Genomic DNA, 15,441 nt, shown 5'->3' with positions numbered 1-15,441 from the left:
CCTATTAGCGCCACAACAATGGATGCTTCTCAGATAGGGTGTCTGGTGCATGATTTCTGAGGCCAGGCCATATAAGGCACCATGACTTCCTCCATGTCCTCTCTGTCAGCCAGGCATGATACCATGAAGATAGTCAGCCCATGGAGAGTCCACAGGGGAAGGAATTGAGACTTCCTGCTAACATTCTGCACTGTGTGAATGAACTCTCTTGGAAAAGATTCTCCTGCTGCAGTTGAGCCTTCAGATGACTGCAGCCGCAGCCAACTTCTTGATTTAATCTTCACGAGAAAACCTGAGATAGAACCTACCCATGTGAGATGGTCTTGAATTCCTGACCCACAGACATTACAAGATAATAAATGTTTGTTTTAAGCCACTAAGTTTTAGGGTAATTGACACACAGGATGAGATAACTAATCCACAGTCACACTCTTATTGCTGTTATTTCTCTCCCTTAGTAACTGACACTTTTCTCTGCTCTTATCCCAACTTCAAACATCTTTGTTTTATGGATCCCATTGAATAGATAAAGAAATTGATAAGGGATTTCTTAACCGTTTTGTGAAAACTGAAATTTGTCATATCTGTTTCTTTTTATCACCCTCAATTTCAACCATTGATTGGGCATTAGCTATATACCAGACATCTCACTGTGAGCTTTTGAATACATTATTTCACTTAGTCTTTTCACCATCACCATAACAATAACTCGAAATTGTTATCGTTATTTCCTTTTATTTTTAAATGAGAAAATGGAGGCTCAGAGAGGCTAAGTAAGATTACAGAAATCCAGGTCCTGTCAGTGACAAAGCTGCCATCTCACTAGCTACACTCTGGGAGCCATCTGGTGCTTGGGGATAAAGGCAGGAATGGGAGATGTAAGAGAGCTGAAGGTGTAACCCAGGGTTTCCCAAACTTTAGCATGCATGCAAACCACCTGGGGATGTTGGTACACTGTAGCCTGTGATTCAGTAGGTCCGGGCTGGGGCCTGGGATTCTGCGTTTCTAACCAGCATCCAGGCCATACCATTGCAGCTGACCCAAGATAACACTTTGGTTAGCACAGATGTAAGAGACCGGAAATGTGAGATAAAACTACCAGGAGGAGGCTCTGGCCCCAACCTTACTCCTTGTCGCAAAGCTATGGAGATCACATTTCTCTGAGCAGTAAGTGCTGACAAAGCTGTAAAAGGATTGGCACTTGGGAGTTTCGCCTCATTTTGGAAGCAGTTAGCCAACTAATTTGGTTTAATTATCACAGGAAAATGCAAACAGAAGACACACAGCCCTCATCCACTGCATTGTATTTCAGGCTGCCAGACCTCTGGACTCTCAGCTTTCACTGATACTACACAATGGATTTATATGTGGAATAAATATTCTTAAATCTTTTTAAGGTGCCTAAAATATTTATGGCTGTTTTAGTTTGGTTTGCATGCCATATTGCACTCTTACATTAAGCAGTTTTTACATCATCAAGCTTTCCTATTAATCATTTCGGCCTGTTCCCAGCTATCTAACTGAGGGGAGATCTATTACATTCAGCAACCAGGGCCAAAGATCTAATTTCTCCTTTGGCTATTTCATCGAATGGTTCATAAAACCATGGCTATTATTGTATTAGGAAGACACACTGTGGTTCTCTAGTGTCATGTTGACATGTTTATGTTTCTTTTTCTTAAGAGAAATCATGATTAAAATGGAATATTCTTTCACAGAGGACATTTTATAACAATTTTGGCCTGACGAAATAAAAAAAGGAACAGCCAGTCTCCAACAAATGCTGAATTGTTTGAATCACTGTCATTAAAAGATCAAAACCATCTTGCTCCTCTCTTCTTTGGCCACGAAATGATTTTAAGGAGCTTAAAAAGAAGATAGTCGCTTAGTGAGAATAATTATCGGGGAAGATGCCAAGTTATGGTTTTATTTTAGGAGGGGATTTGAGGGCTCAGCATGGGAGCATTTGCTGTCATTACTTCCCTGCCCACTGAGTGTACATGTTTTTGAAAAATAATTTTCTTGGTGTTTCAGAGCCCAATTTGACTCTTGTAACTTTGATACCATTCTGAATTAATGTGAAAAAATTGAAAAGAGGAAAATTGCCTCAAAAAGATGTTGGTTTCGATTGATTTCTTTGGGCTTTTTTGTGTGGTTCCTTTATGGCAGGAGGAGAAATGGACATAATCACCTTTGCACCTGAGCCATATCTAGACTTCCTTATAATACAGACTGACATTAAACAACCATCACCATAAAACAAACCATCAGCTTAACGCCTTTAAATAGTTTGGCTGTTATGAGAAAGCAAACTCTTGGTCTATTTAGGCTATAAAATTACCTTAACTTTAAAAACTTACCTTTGATTCTATACATGTTCAAATTTATAACGCATCTGGAAGGAAAAATGGTATTCTCGGCCTCACAGAATGTGTGGAGAAAATCTCAGTAAGTTCAGAAGTTATTTTTGGTAAACAATTGCTTTCATCCACTAAGTCATTATTACTAGCAGAATATATATTATACACACATGCCATTTTCCTTAAAACCACACATCTTAACAGCAGTTTTCACAAGCCTCTGTGTTTGCTTTTGGCTGTCATTTTGCATTATTATGGACAGATATGAACCACCCGAGCAGCTATCTACCATGTAAACCTGGTTAATTTGCCACAGTATCCAAAAATTCACACTGGCAATCAGGGAAGGAAATTCACATGTACTTAAAATGAGACCAAATCAAGTCCAATGGGCTGAGTCACCAACCCTGGAGACCTCTCACATCCATGCATTGTCAGGACCCCTTTTGTGAATGTGAGATGCAAGATTCTGCATTTTCTTCTTGTTTTTCCTACAACTTCAATTTTGTTAATAATTCTTGCAGAAGAAGTAAGTTGGTAAGGAGGAATAACCAAGAGCTACAATTCAATATTGTTGACCAGGATTCAAAACCTAACCTAAGTTTTGTTTGCAGGTTGACAGCCCCAAAGTGGCCCATTAAAAATACATGAATGCAGATGGCTGTATGCACAAAAGTCACAGCTGTTCAACCCAGTACAATTCACAGGCACATGTTCTCAGCTGAGGTATCTGAAGCTTTAAGCAAAAGGGCACAATAGGGGGTGCCATTATTTTGATATAATCACCTCTTATCTCTGCCCTCCTTTCTCCCCTCCGCCATCCCCCTCCCCAGCATTATGAGGCATGAAACACAGCGAGGCTGAGTCCCACAGGGCCATGATTATTTCATGATAACAACACTCCCTGGAGTGGTCTTATTGGTATTATAAAAAGTGTTTATTGTAGAGAGAGCCTATATTTTTGGTGATGGCAGTGAAGGCTATTGCAGGGTAAGCACAGCTGAGGTTATGATTTGCATTGATTAACCTCATGCTTTTGACATCTCATTAGCCAATCAGAGTAATTCTAAAATAAGAAGGAAATTTGTAGAAAGAAGCGGAGCACATTCACAGTGAGGCCATGCCTTGCTGCCTGCTGCACAGCAGTGAAGGTTCTCCCGAGTACCGCTTGCTCCTGTTGGAGGAGAAATGGGTTTGTTCTAAACCATCCCCTGGCACAATCAGTTTCGGGTATCTGGTTGGCCCTTGCCATGTTTTCTGAGCCATGACATTAACTATTGTTCTTGTCCTCTGAGAGGAGACTTAAAGTTAAATAATGAAAGCAGCCAAAAATCAAGGAGAGACTACCAAGAGTATGGAGAAATTTGCAACCTGACAGCTGTGGGGCAGCAGTGATTCACATGCCTTCTGGAGGGCACTGAACATATCCACTTGGCTGGTCAGCACCCTCAGATTCTCACTTCAGCTCCTCAGTGGAATCCTCATGTAGGTTGCGGAAAGGGGTCCAACTGTTCATCTCTAACACAGACATCGAACGTCAAATTGGGCCTTGTTGTTAGCGGGAGAGCAGATACTTCCACACCAAAATGGGTACATGTAGGCACAGACGAGTAAGGAAGAGTGAGAGGCGGTAGAAATGGTCAGTTCTCTCCAGGACTGAACTGGCTAAGAAAACCCAGTCTGTCTCTAAAATGCAGCTTTTTGTACTTACCTCAGTGGCACAAATCTCACTGTACCCTGCTAGCAGAGATGTGATGAGCAGCCTATCAGGGACTGCTTATTGAGCATCTCTTGTGTGCCAGGCACTGTGCTGGGTGCCAGCAGTTCAAAGGCGAGTGAGGCCTGGACTTTGTCCTCAAGTCAGAGAGCTCACCCTCTGGGCTACTAGGGGAGGGGAGAGGTGGTTTTTAACATATTGTATGCTATGGATCCCTTTAGCTATCTGATGAAGACTTGGGCTCCCTTCTCAGAACACTGTTTTAAAAATTATGTAATGATAGGCACCGTACTGTTCATTAGGTCTCCATAGCTTATTTGTCTTATAACTGAACGTTTGTACCCTTTGACCAACATCATCTCATTTCCCCAACCCCTAATTGCTGGCAACTGCCCTCCTCCTGTTTCTTTCTATGAGTTTGACTTTTTTAGATTCCACACATAAGTGAGATCTGTAGTTAACAATAATGCATGCTTCAAATTTGCAAAGAGTAGATCTTACCAGAAAGAGGTAACCACATGAGGTGATGGATGCATCAATTAACTTGGTTGCGGTAATAATTGCACAATGTATATGTATATCAAAACATCACATTTTACCCCCTAAGTATATACAATTTTTATTTGTCTATTAGTCCATTGCATTGCTGTAAAGAAATCCCTGGGACTAGGTAATTTATTTGGAAAAAAAAAAAAAAGGCTTATTTGGCTCACAGTTCTACAGGCTGTTTAGGAAGCATGGCAGCATCTGCTTCTGGGGAGGCCTCAGGAAGCTTCCAATCATGGTGGAAGGCAGAGAGGGAGTAAGGCATCTGACATGGTGGGAGCAGGAGCAAAAGAGTCAGTGAGGTGCTACACACTTTTAAACAACCAGATCTCACGAGAGCTTCCTATCGCCATGATACTACCAACAGGGATGGTATTAAACCATTCATGAGAAACTGCCCCAATGATCCAATCACCTCGCACTAGGCCCCACCTCCAACATTGGCAATGACAATTGAACATGAGATTTGGGTGGGGATGCAGATTCAAACCATCCCATCTATTATGCCTCAATAAAGCTGAGAAAATGCATTAAATGGCAGAGTCATAAAGGAAACCAATTATACTGGCAATTATCAAAAGATTTTTAAAAATTTGATATATTAGTGAATATGGTTCTTAATGCCTTCAATAACTCAGCTAATGATAGAGCTAATAGCTAATTTCAGATTTAAAATTTGTATAAATATTTTTATATATCTATAATAACTATGGTGTATAAAATATACAATTTCTATTAATGGGGAAGTCACAGATATTTGTTGCCTTTATTTGTAACTGAAGGATATGCCGAAATTCTGTTAGATGTCAGTGAAAGTGGAGGTGTAGGTTTGTTTTGCATCTAAGTTCAGGGACCCTTGAATTCTATTCCTAGAACCCAGGTTAAAGCGGAGATCAAGGTGGATAGATAGAACTTCGTCTACCCCGTCTCAAGTGATTGTGATATGGATGATGGGAGTAAGAATGAGAGGAGATTTCCCATCTGAGAGGGTCAGGAAACTCTTTGTGGAGGAGATGGTGTTTGGGCCAAAAGATGAGACAGAACTCCTCAGAAATGGAAGTGCGGAGGCCAGAGGTATGTCAGGAAGAAGCATGGTAGGTCTGGAATCCTTTTCCAACAAATCCCTTTTTCTCTTAGTCTTAACAGCTTCCTGTTACTGTGCTGAGCAGGCAGTGACGCTCCTAAGCAGGACCCTACAGGTACATGGCCCAGGTACTGCCCCTCCCTAATCCCATGCCTAGAGCAGACTTAACTAATCAATCAGAATTGTAAATGTAGATGTGGTCCCACAGACCTTATTAAAAAGAGTTTCAAGTAGCCATTGCCAATTCACGAGTATGCTGATTAAACATGTTTCCCATTTCAGCCCTGGGTGCAAAAGTCCCCTGCACAGTATTTAGAAGGATGACGTTTACAAGGTTATAGACTGAATACTCAACTCCAGCTATTCTGAGCTCGTGAGCAATCAAGTTTGCTTAGTCTTATTTTGTTTCCTCCATCTGTGATCTTTTTGTACAGTCAGATGAATGCTGATTGCTTTTGACAGGGCTCCTGGTATGATTTTTCAGACTGTGCACTGACCCAGCGTGCTAGGTTTGAGGGCAAGTGGTGCCTAAGTCCAGCTTACATTTCTGGTTCAGAGCTGAGTTTATCTGCAAGAGCCTTTTTGTTCCTTTAAATTGGCCCCCAACACCTTGTGTGAAGAAAGGACCCTAGGTCTTGGCTCAAGTTCTTCTTTAATTCCCTAAAAAGTATGTATTCTTTTTCTAGCTCCATCTTCCTCCTATGCCTGGCACAAGTAAAAACCCCCTCCTTGGTGACTAGAGAACTCGGAAGCTCCCAGGCTGTAGGGGGAGGCCATTTAAGCCTTCCTTATAATGCTCTGCTTTCATTCTATTGGCAGAAGATCCCACATCCCCAAATTATGTTCCTCCAAACTTGAGTCATTTCTATTCCATGTCATGTTTTTACATATCCACTTGCTGCCTTTGCTATTAATTACTTAATATTTTAAAAATAAATTTATTCTTAAATTGGCATGCACAAGAAAAAAACTAAGTTGCAACTGTCCATAGAAAATAGATGTTGACATTTATTTTGGAGGTAACTGTGAAAGTAAATATTATGCTATGGGATGCAAAACTATAACACTCCTGGACAAGAACAGGAGAAAATCTAGAGGACACTGGACATGGCAATGGCTTTTTAGATACAATGCTAAAGGCACAGTCCATGAAAGAAATAATTAGCTGAACGGCATTAAAGACTTCTATTCTGCATAAGACTATGTCAAAAGAATGAGAAGATAAGCCGCAGACTGGGAGATAATATTTGCAAAAGACATCTCTGATTAAAGACTGTTTTCTGAATATATGAAGAACTCTTAAAGTGCAACAATAAGAAAATAAGTAAAAAGTGAAGATGTCTTTTGCAAATATTTGCAACATTGACACCATCAAATGCTGGCAAGGATGTGGAGCAAGAGGAACTCTCATTCAGTGCTAGTGGGAATTCAAAATGGTACAGCCAGTTTGGGACAGTTTGGCAGTTTCTTACAAAAGTAAACATATTCTTACCATGTGATCCAGCAGTTATACTCTTTGGTATTTGCCAAAACTTTGAAGCAAACAAGGCGGCCTTTAGTAAGTGAATGGATAAACTGTGGTATATTCAAACAATGGAATACTATTCGGCACTAAAAAAAGAACTGTCAGGCCATGAAAAGATGTGGAAGAATTTTAAATGCATATTACTAAGTGAAAGAAGCCAATCTGAAATGGCTGCATAACGTATGATTCCAGCTACATTTTGTTCTGGAAAAGGCAAAACTACGGAGATAGTAAAAACATCAGTGGTTGCCAGGGGATAGAGGGAGGGCAGAGGTGGAGCACAGAGGATTTTTATGGCAATGAAACTACTCTGTATGATACTATAGTGATAAATACATGTCATTATATATTTGTCCAAACCCATGAAATGTACAACACCAAGGGTGAATCCTCATATAAACTATGGACTTTGGGTGCTACTGGTGTACTAATTGATGTAGGCTCATCCATTGCAACAAATAGACCACTGTGGTGGGCGCTGTTGATAAAAGGGAACACTATGCCTGGGGGGGCGGGCAGGGAATATATGAGAATTCTCTGATCAATTTTACTGTGAACCTAAAACTACTCTCAAAAAAGTATGTTTAATTTAAAAAATTTATTTCCATAGGTTTTGGGGAACAGGAGGTATTCGGTTACATGAGTAAGTTCTTTAGTGGTGAGTGGTGAGATTTTGGTGCACCCATCACCCAAGCAGTATACACTGAACCCAGTTTGTGGTCTTTTATCCCTCATCCTCTTCCCATCCTTTCCCCCTAAGTCCCCAAAGTCCATTGTGTCATTCTTATGCCTTTGCATCCTCATACCTTAGCTCCCACTTATGAGTGTGAACACACAATGTTTGGTTTTCCATTCCTGAGTTACTTCACCTAGAATAATAGTCTCAAATCCCATGAATTAATGCTGCAAATGCCGTTAATTCATTTGTTTTTATGGCTGATTAGTATTCCATTGTATATATATATCACATTTTCTTTATCCACTCATTGATTGATGGGTATTTGGGTTGGTTCCACATTTTTGCAATTGTGCATTGTTCCGCTACAAACTCGCATACTCACGTGTGCAAGTATCTTTTTAGCAAAAAATGTATTTAAGTTTTACACAGTTTTTAAAAAGAAAACTGAGAATGTGTTCTAGATTAAATGGGAATAAGGAAACATCACATGTAAATGAGGCATTTGATCTTGGGTTACAATGTGTACCAGAAAAAAGATACCAATGGGACAATTGGTGAGGTGAGAATCAGTCTTATAAATTAGAAAATAGTATTTTATGAGTGTAAATTTCCTGACTTTTGTAATAGTACTAGGGATATGTAAGAGGTTAGCATTTGGGGAATCGGAATATAAATATAAGAATTCTTTATGGTATTTTTCAACTCTCATAAGTTCAAAATTATTTCAAAACACAAACTAACAAAGTTAAAAAATTCTATCCGCTGTTCTTGGCAAAGTAGGTTATTTTTGTTTTTATTTTAGCTAGTGTTTTCATTAGGAGTATTTTCTAAATTTAACAATGTAAAATACATGATTGATTTGATTATATGATATTTTCTTATAACTTAACGATTTCTTAATATCAAACCACCCTCATATCCCTGGAATAATTCCTGCATGGCCATTTAAAAAAACAATAGATAGCAGTAACAATAAAAAAATTATGCTATGAAAACCAAATATTGATGTTTAGTTCAAACTGACGTTGAAATACTGTTGTCTGAGGGCTCTCAGCCACAGGTCCAAGCCTCTGTTTGAAAAAGAAATGGCAAATATTACTGAAGTTTTTAAGGATCCATTTACATGAATCTGAGGCTATTTCTTCAAAAGAACTGAAAGAGAATTAACAAGGAAACAGCTTTCTCTCTGGTTTTGAATCCAGTATTATTTGATGTGCCATCCAGAAAGACCAGATGCCTTAATTCAGCCTACCTTGTCCTACAAGGGAGATCAGGTGGAGGAGGTATCTGTTTCTTTAGGGTTTCATTTCACAAAATGTGGAGAAGTGGTTTATGCCAGACAACGTATCCCCAGCTAAATGTGGATTAGCACTTTCCAGATTTCATCACCTCAAGCCAATGGTTATTTCTTAATCCTGATTTGAGTGGGTCTTTTTTTATTATTATACTTTAAGTTCTAGGATACATGTGCACAATGTGCAGGTTTGTTACCTATGTACACATGTGCCATGTTGGTGTGCTGCACCCATTAACTCATCATTTACATTAGGTATTTCTCCTAATGCTATCCCTCCCCCTCCCCCGACCCCACAACAGGCCCTGGTGTGTGATGTTCCCCACCCTGTGTCCAAGTGTTCTCATTGTTCATTTCCCACCTATGAGTGAGAACATGCGGTGTTTGGTTTCTGTCCTTGTGATAGTTTGCTCAGAATGATGGTTTCCAGCTTCATCCATGTCCCTACAAAGGACATGAACTCATCCTTTTTTATGGCTGCATAGAATTCCATGGTGTATATGTGCCACATTTTCTTAATCCATTCTATCATTGATGGACATTTGGATTGGTTCCAAGTCTTTGCTATTGTGAATAGTGCCGCAGTAAACATATGTGTGCATGTGTCTTTATAGCAGCATGATTTATAATCGTTTGAGTATATACCCAGTAATGGGATGACTGGGTCAAATGTTATTTCTAGTTCTAGATCCTTGAGGAATTGCCACACTGTCTTCCACAATGGCTGAACTAGTTTACAGTCCCACAACAGTGTCAAAGTGTTCCTATTTCTCCACATACTCTCCAGCACCTGTTGTTTCCTGACTTTTTAATGATCGCCATTCTAACTGGTGTGAGATGCTATCTCATTGTGGTTTTGATTTGCATATCTCTGATGGCCAGTGATGATGAGCATTTTTTCATGTGTTTGTTGGCTGCATAAATATCTTCTTTTGAGAAGTGTCTGTTCATATCCTTCACCCACTTTTTGATGGGGTTGTTTGATTTTTTCTTGTAAATGTGTTTAAGTTTGTTGTAGATTCTAGATATTAGCCCTTTGTCAGATGGGTAGATTGCAAAAATTTTCTCCCATTTTGTAGGTTGCCTGTTCACTCTGATGGTAGTTTCTTTTGCTGTGAGAAGCTCTTTAGTTTAATTAGATCCCATTTGTCAATTTTGGCTTTTGTTGCCATTGCTTTTGGTGTTATAGTCATAAAGTCCTTGCCCATGCCTATGTCCTGAATGGTATTGCCTGGGTTTTCGTGGGTTTAGATCTAACATCTAAGTCTTTAATCCATCTTGAATTAATTTTTGTATAAGGTGTAAGGAAGGGATCCAGTTCCAGCTTTCTCCATATGGCTAGAAAGTTTTCCCAGCACCATTTATTAAATAGGGAATCCTTTCCCCATTTCTTGTTTTTGTCAGGTTTGTCAAAGATCAGATGGTAGCAAATGTGTGGTATTATTTCTGAGGGCTCTGTTCTGTTCCATTGGTCTGTATCTCTGTGTTGGTACAAGTACCATGCTGTTTTGGTTACTGTTGCCTTGTAGTATAGTTTGAAGTCAGGTAGCATGATGCCTCCAGCTTTGTTCTTTTGGTTTAGGATTGTCTTGGCGATGCGGGCTCTTTTTTGGTTCCATATGAACTTTAAAGTAGTTTTTTCCAATTCTGTGAAGAAAGTCATTGGTAGCTTGATGGGGATGGCATTGAATCTATAAATTACCTTGGGCAGTATGGCCATTTTCACAATATTGATTCTTCCTATCCATGAGCATGGAATGTTCTTTCATTTGTTTGTGTCGTCTTTTATTTCATTGAGCAGTGGTTTGTAGTTCTCCTTGAAGAGGTCCTTCATATCCCTTGTAAGCTGGATTCCTAGGTATTTTATTCTCTTTGAAGCAATTGTGAATGGGAGTTCACTCTTGATTTGGCTCATTGTTTGTCTGTTATTGGTGAATAGGAATGCTTGTGATTTTTGCACATTGATTTTGTATCCTGAGATTTTGCTGAAGTTGCTTATCAGCTTAAGGAGATTTCAGGCTGAGACGATGGGGTTTTCTAAATATACAATCATGTCATCTGCAAACAGGAACAATTTGACTTCCTCTTTTCCTAATTGTATACCTTTTATTTCTTTCTCCTGCCTGATTTCCCTGGCCAGAACTTCCAACACTGTGTTAAATATGAATGGTGAGAGAGGGCATCCCTGTCTTGTGCCAGTTTTCAAAGGGAATGCTTCCAGTTTTTGCCCCTTCAGTATGATATTGGCTGTGGGTTTGTCATAAATAGCTCTTATTATTTTGAGATATGTCCCATCAATACCTAGTTTATTGAGAGTTTTTATCATGAAGGGCTGTTGAATTTTGTCAAAGGCCTTTTCTGCATCTGTTGAGATAATCATATGGTTTTTGTCTTTGGTTCTGTTGTTTATGTGATGGTTTACATTTATTAATTTGCGTATTTTGAACCAGACTTGCATCCCAGGGGCGAAGCCCACTTGATCATGGTGGATAAGCTTTTTGATGTGCTGCTGAATTCATTTTGCCAGTATTTTACTGAGGATTTTTGCATTGATGTTCATCAAGGATATTGGTCTAAAATTATCTTTTTTTGTTGTCTCTCTGCCAGGCTTTGGTATCAGGATGATGCTGGCCTTGTAAAATGAGTTTGGGAGGATTCCCTCTTTTTCTATTGATTGGAGTAGTTTCAGAAGGAATGGTACCAGGTCCTCTTTGTTCCTCTGGTAGAATTTGGCTGTGAATCCATCTGGTCCTGGACTTTTGGTTGGTAGGCTATTAATTATTGCCGCAATTTCAGAGCCTGTTAGTGGTCTATTCAGGGATTCAATTTCTTCCTGGTTTAGTCTTGGGAGGGTGTATGTGTCCAGGAATTTATCCATTTCTTCTAGATTTTCTAGTTTATTTGCATAGAGGTGTTTATAGTATTTTCTGACGGTAGTTTATATTTCTGTGGGATCAGTGGTCATATCCCCTTTATCATTTTTTATTGCGTCTATTTGATTCTTCTCTCTTTTCTTCTTTATTAGTCTTGCTAGTGGTCTATGTATTTTGTTGATCTTTTCAGAAAACCAGCTCCTGGATTCATTGACTTTTTGAAGGGTTTTTTGTGTCTCTATTTCCTTCAGTTCTTCTCTGATCTTAGTTATTTCTTGCCTTCTGCCAGCTTTTGACTGTGTTTGCTCTTGCTTCTCTAGTTCTTTTAATTGTGATGTTAGGGTGTCAATTTTAGATCTTTCCTGCTTCCTCCTGGGGGCATCTAGTGCTATAAATTTCCCTCTACACACTGCTTTAAATGTGTCCCAGAGATTCTGGTATGTTGTGTCTTTGTTCTCATTGGTTTTAAAGAACATCTTTAGTTCTGTCTTCATTTTGTTATGTACCCAGTAGTCATTCAGGAGAAGGTTGTTCAGTTTCCGTGTAATTGTGCAGTTTTGAGTGAGTTTCTTAATCCTGAGTTCTAATTTGATTGCACTGTGGTCTGAGAGTTTGTTATAATTTCTGTTCTTTTACATTTGCTGAGGATTGCTTTACTTCCAACTATGTGGTCAGTTTTGGAATAAGTGTGATGTGGTGCTGAGAAGAATGTATATTCTGTTGATCTGGGGTGGAGAGTTCTGTGGATGTCTATTAGGACCACCTGGTGCAGAGCTGAGTTCAATTCCTGGATATCCTTGTTAACTTTCTGTCTCATTGATCTGTCTAATGTTGACAGTGGGGTGTTAAAGTCTCCCATTATTATTGTGTGGGAGTCTAAGTCTCTTTGTGGGTCTCTAATGACTTGCTTTATGAATCTGAGTGCTGCTGTATTGGGTGCATATATATTTAGGATAGTTAGCTCTTCTTGTTGAATTGATCCCTTTACCATTATGTAATGGCCTTCTTTGTCTCTTTTGATCTTTGTTGGTTTAAAGCCTGTTTTATCAGAGACTAGGATTTTAACCCCTGCTTTTTTTTGTTTTCCATTTGCTTGGCAGATCTTCCTCCATCCCTTTATTTTGAGCCTATGTGTGTCTCTGCACATGAGATGGGTCTCCTCAATACAGCACACTGATGGGTCTTGACACTTTATCCAATTTGCCAGTCTGTGTCTTTTAATTGGAGCATTTAGCCCATTTACATTTAAGGTTAATATTGTTATGTGTGAATTTGATCCTGTCATTATGATGTTAGCTGGTTATTTTGCTCATTAGTTGATGCAGTTTCTTCCTACCATTGATGGTCTTTACAATTCGGCATGTTTTTGCAGTGGCTGGTACCGGTTGTTCCTTTCCATGTTTAGGGCTTCCTTCAGGAGCTCTTGTAAGGCAGGCCTGGTGGTGACAAAATCTCTTAGCATTTGCTTGTCTATAAAGGATTTTATTTCTCCTTCACTTATGAAGCTTAGTTTGGCTGGATATGAAATTCTGCGTTGAAAATTCTTTTCTTTGAGAATGTTGAATATTGGCCCCCACTCTCTTCTGGCTTGTAGAGTTTCTGCTGAGAGATCAGCTGTTAGTCTGATGGGCTTCTCTTTGTGGGTAACCTGACCTTTCTCTCTGGCTGCCCTTAACATTTTTTCCTTCATTTCAATGTTGGTGAATCTGACAATTATGTGTCTTTAGGTTGGTCTTCTCGAGGAGTATCTTTGTAGCATTCTCTGTATGTCCTGAATTTGAATGTTGGCCTGCCTTGCTAGGTTGGGGAAGTTCTCCTGGATAATATCCTACAGAGTGTTTTCCAACTTGGTTCCATTCTCCCCGTAACTTTCAGGTACACTAATCAAATGTAGATTTGGTCTTTTCACATAGTCCCGTATTTCTTGGAGGCTTTGTTTATTTCTTTTTGGTCTTTTTTCTCTAAACTTCTCTTCTCACTTCATTTCATTCATTTGATCTTCCATCATTGATACCCTTTGTTCCACTTGATCGAATCGACTACTGAAGCTTGTGCATGCGTCACGTAGTTCTTGTGCCATGGTTTTCAGCTCCATCAGGTCATTTAAGGTCTTCTCTACACTGTTTATTCTAGTTAGCCGTTTGTCTAATCTTTTTTGAAGGTTTTTAGCTTCTTTGTGATTGGTTCGAACATCCTCTTTTAGCTCAGAGAAGTTTGTTATTACTGATTTTCGGAGGCCTACTTCTGTCAACTCGTCAAAGTCATTCTCCATCCAGCTTTGTTCTGTTGCTGGCAAGGAGCTGCATTCCTTTGGAGGAGAAGAGGCGCTGTGATTTTTAGAATTTTCAGCTTTTCTGCTCTTGTCTTTCCATCTTTGTGGTTTTATCTACCGTTGATCTTTGATGATGGTGACCTAAAGATGGGATTTTGGTGTGGATGTCCTTTCTGTTTGTTAGTTTTCCTTCTAACCGTCAGGACCCTCAGCTGCAGATCTGTTGGAGTTTGCTGGAGGTCCACTCCAGACCCTGTTTGCCTGGGTATCACCAGTGGAGTCTGCAGAACAGCAAATATTGCAGAACAGCAAATGTTTTTGCCTGATCCTTCCTCTGAAAGCTTCATCTTAGAGGGGCACCTGGCTGTATGAGGTGTCAGTCGGCCCCTACTGGGAGGTGTCTCCCAGTTAGGCTACTCGGGGGTCAGGAACTCACTTGAGGAGGCAGTCTGTCCGTTCTCAGATCTCAAACTCCGTGCTGGGAGAGCCACTACTCTTTTCAAAGCTGTCAGACAGGGATATTTAAGTCTGAAGGTTTCTGCTGCCTTTTTTCCAGCTATGCCCTGCCCGCAGAGGTGGAGTCTACAGAGGCAGGCAGGCCTCCTTGAGCTGTGGTGGGCTCCACCCAGTACGAGCTTCCCGGCTGCTTTGTTTACCTAGTCAAGCCTCAGCAATGGCAGACGCCCCTCCCCCAGCCTCACTGCCGCCTTGCAGTTCGTTCTAGGACTGCTATGTTAGCAGTGAGCAAGGCTCCATGGGTGTGGGACCCTCTAAGCCAGGTGTGGGATATAATCTCCTGGTGTGCTGTTTGCTAGGACCATTGGGAAAGCGCATTATTAGAGTGGAAGTGTCCCAATTTTCCAGGTACCATCTGTCACGGCTTCCCTTGGCTAGGAAAAGGAATTCTCCGACCTCTTGCGCTTCCCTGGTGAGGCAATGCCCCTCCCTGCTTCAGCTTACACTCTGTGGGCTGCACCCACTGTCCGACAAGCCCCAGTGAGATGAACCCCGTACCTCAGTTGGAAATGCAGAAATCACCCATCTTCTCCATCAATCACACTGGGAGCTGTAGACTGGAGCTATTCCTATTT

Source organism: Nomascus leucogenys, chromosome 21, assembly GCF_006542625.1.
Source record: "Nomascus leucogenys isolate Asia chromosome 21, Asia_NLE_v1, whole genome shotgun sequence".
Lineage (NCBI taxonomy): Eukaryota > Metazoa > Chordata > Mammalia > Primates > Hylobatidae > Nomascus > Nomascus leucogenys.
Note: the sequence above shows the minus strand (reverse complement) of the source record.